This window comes from Podarcis muralis, chromosome W, assembly GCF_964188315.1.
Source record: "Podarcis muralis chromosome W, rPodMur119.hap1.1, whole genome shotgun sequence".
Classification (NCBI taxonomy): Eukaryota; Metazoa; Chordata; class Lepidosauria; order Squamata; family Lacertidae; genus Podarcis; species Podarcis muralis.
In genome coordinates this window covers 16291420-16295408 of record NC_135674.1, presented here as the reverse complement: position 1 = coordinate 16295408, position 3989 = coordinate 16291420, and positions in this window count along the sequence as shown.

Genomic DNA, 3989 nt, shown 5'->3' with positions numbered 1-3989 from the left:
TTTTCTTTCCAATCGTCTAGCAGGGGATTTATAGTATCACTAGTATCTGGATGGAAAAATCTAGGAAATTGCAAGGAGAGGGAATATCTCTGGGTATATATACAGCAGGGGAGTAAATGTACATATCTAAATAACAGGTCAACAGCTGTATCTGTTGGGATTTAGTCGCTCCTGCTCCAAACTGCTGTGGCTGTGCTTTGCTTTATTTTAAAGTTATTATCAATATTAAGATCATCATCAATTGTGTGGGTTTCTAAAACATTAATGTTCCATCTCTCTCCCCCCCCCCCCCAAGGATTGCCTATAATTAGCTAGTAAGACTTTAAACTTCACACATTGCATGCATGTGGAGCAATATTTTCCTTTCTGCTAGCGATTCTGCTTTAGGTTTAGACCAGTTCCGTGTGGGCCAGATACTTCAAATCAGCTGAAATGAAATTTAAATCTCCACTTGGACCCTTTCTGCAATTTTCCACAGGGGAAGCTGTGTCTCATATGAGATAAGACTAACTATTTGAAGGGGAGAGAAAGGCAAATCAGCACTTAACCACTTCTTTACAAAAAAGTGAAAGTCTTTCTAATTTGCATCCCCATAGCTTCATGCCAATTCTAGAATATTTATTACAGCAATAAAAACAAAACTCCGAACCACAGCAAATATGAGCCTTCAGGTTTGGAAGAGGGGCGGAGAAGGAGACAGACAATAGAATGGACCATTTGATGCTGACCTTTTGAATCCTGTTTTTGATCATGCAAATAAAACAGAAATGAAATAAGATAGGTAGGATTTGATTGTTTTGTTTTTGTTTTGTTTGAGTGGGGAATTTCATCCTGTAAACTGGATGTTTGATCTTTGCTGGTAAAAGCAGGAAAATTGCATCTAATTTTACAGGGAAAAACTAAATTTGGAAAAAGGGTGATGATTGTGGAATATAGTTCTAAATTCCATTTCCTTTTTGCTGGTCCTGTAAGACCAAGTTGGGAACGAAATGGTCCAAAATACAGAACCACAGTGTATATTTTAAAAAATAAAATAAAATATTTTTCTTTTTAAAACCATTATTTTGAATGTTTGTGACGAGGTGGTGGTGGGCAATGAAAACAGTGTTCTTTGCAGGATACTTGGGGTGGGGTTTCAGAGGCTGATGACCTGTTCCAAGATCCCATTTAAAAAGCAGAAGGAAAATAGGTTTTTTTACCTCTTAGGTGATATTTCTCACTGCACCCACAGGGAAGGGGATCAACAATGATTTATTAAAAACTTATCTGGGGTTTATGTGTGTAAGAGGGTGTGAGCCACCTCCACCCCACTCAATCAATTTTACTTTATCATTTAAACAAATTGGACATTCTTATTTTGAAAGCCTAGTCAGTTTCACAGGCATAGGCAACAGCAGATGCTTAGAAGGGATAGATTCCCTAAAACACATTTTCACTCCCCTCCCCCACTCATGCCCTGCCAAAACGATCTGATTAGATTAATAGTGAGAAATGAAGGAGGGGGAAGAGAGAGGCAGGAGGCAGGATGAGAGAAATGGGAGAGGGAGAGGGAGAGGAAGGGGAGAGGGAGAGGGAGAGGGAGAGGGAGAGGGAGAAGAAGGAGTGCAAAAGTGATCAAGGGGACAGTTTGGGCATGCTGTGGTTTTTCCTAAGAAAATGTCTATTTTTGTTTGTTGTTGTTGCTGCTGTTTAATTTTATTTCTCTCCCTGTAAGAGAGATGTCAACACAAAACACGGAGAGATCCTGGAACCTTTGCTTCTGATTGTCCAAACGCAATTCTTGTCCAGGAAACATAGAAACCAAGAATTGTGTCTGGACATCTGGGGCTGAGTCTTCAACTCCCTCACATCAACCTTTCAGGAGACAGAGCTGGGGTGGGGATCAAAGGACTTATTCCAATCTATGATCCATAAGGCAATCCATCCCATTGCCTGTTACTCAAGATGGAATTTCTCAAAAGTTGGGACCTGCGATTTCTCAATAAAATAGGTGTAGAGTTATTTTATGATTTTTCATTATTTAGTCTACTGCTGGATGCCATTGAAAAACCCACAATTTAAGTGGTTAAAATATCTGTTAATATGTTAAAGCAGATTTTATGTTGTGTGTGTGTATTCATATATTTTCTTTCTTTGTTTAATTCTTGTCTACTTGTTCTGAACCTGAATAAAGAATTTAGACTGATTTTCCATTGATTTCCCCCCTCATTTTCTCTTAAAAGAAATAAGCTATGAATTTGTTGAAAATCATTTAAAATAAAAAAAATGAAGCCACTGGCATTAAATTATTATTATTATTTTTTCCATTTTAAAATTTTATTAGGTTCCAACAAATCATACAAACAAATCATAAACAAATCATAAACATTTTGGACTTCCTTCAACGTCATTGGCCTCATTCGTAGTAATATCTTTAGTTCACATTCCATTCTTTCCTAAAAAAAAACAAAAAAACAACAACACTGGCATTAAATTAAACTGGATTTTTTTTAAGCGGGGTAGGAAGAGAAAGAAAGAAATGGGCGTAAAGAACATTCAGATAGGAATCTTTTTGCCAGAACATGGTTGAAGACAGCAGAGCAAGGCAGAGTCTGGTGTACCTTGAAATTTCCCTCCTTGGATGAATTTGAATAACTCTTGGATTGAGTTTGTGTGTAAAATCATACAAATTAAGGCTGGGAGCAGCACATGGCATCTATCTATCTATCTATCTATCTATCTATCTATCTATCTATCTATCATCTATCTATCTATCTATCTATCTATCTATCTAGATTAGTTTAAGCTGCTTACAAATGAAATATAAACATGAACATGGCAGGCATGGCATGGCATTTTTATATTAAAAGCAGCAAAATGGGAGAGTTACTGGCTGGCAATACCTGAAGGGGGTCAGGGAGAAGAAGGTGGAACCACATGGTTTCAAAAGGCTCACACTCTGGGAACAATTAAATCAGGGGTCCTCAAACTTTTTAAACAGGGGGCAGTTCACTGTCCCTCAGACAGTGTTGGGGGCCGGACTATAGTTTGAAAAAAATATGAACAAATTCCTATGCACACTGCACATATTTTATTTGTGGTGCACAAAAATCAGGAAAAACAATACAATATTTAAAATGAATAACGATTTTAATCAACATAAACTTATAAGTATTTCAATGGCAAGTATGGGCCTGCTTTTGGCTAATGAGATGGTCAATATCCGATTCCATATTTGTCACTGCTAGTTGTAGCAAGTGATGCAAGTGTTCATCCTGCAATCTGAGGCTCTTCTTCGCGTGTCTCCCCCACAAGAGGTCTGGAGGCCTGCAACACAAGAATGGGCCAGCAGCCTCCTTACACATTGTTCTGAATTCAATAAGGCGTTAGAATGTAATCTAACTCCTAAATTGTTGGATCTGGCAAGGGTTGGAAATAACACAGGGCAGTTTCCTCATGAGGTAGTCATGTGATAATGGCTGAGTCAGATGGGCCATTGGGGGAGGGAAGTGGGGGGATCGGGTTGCTTTTCCGGATTGGGTGGGGGGAGTTGTGACTAAGAAACAATAGGAGGGGGCAGGAATCGCGCTCTGCAGTCGCCTGGAGCTTTGCAAAAAAAGGGGGAATGGGGAAGGTTGTTGCTTGATCCCCCCCCCATGGTCTTCTCAGCCTGCACTGCGATCTCTTTGAGGCCATTGCACAGAAATGCACCCCAGGACTTTTTTTTACGTTTCCCATGCACTCCCTTCTTTTCCAGCCCCCCACCTCACCCCATCCCAGTGATTAATGCATGCAGCTCTGTGGGGCTGGAAAGAGGGGCGGGCAGAGTTGTATGGTCTTGCCCCCCCTTCTCAAACTGGGGTGGCAGCCGCTTTAGGAAGGCGAGGGGAGGGCAGGAGTCGTTGCACTGCATCTCTGGGGACTGATCCTCCTCCTGTTGGTGGCTTTCCTTGATCCCGTCTCTGGCGATCTGTGGCTTCCCCTCTCCCTCTGTAGGGGTGGGCATGCAC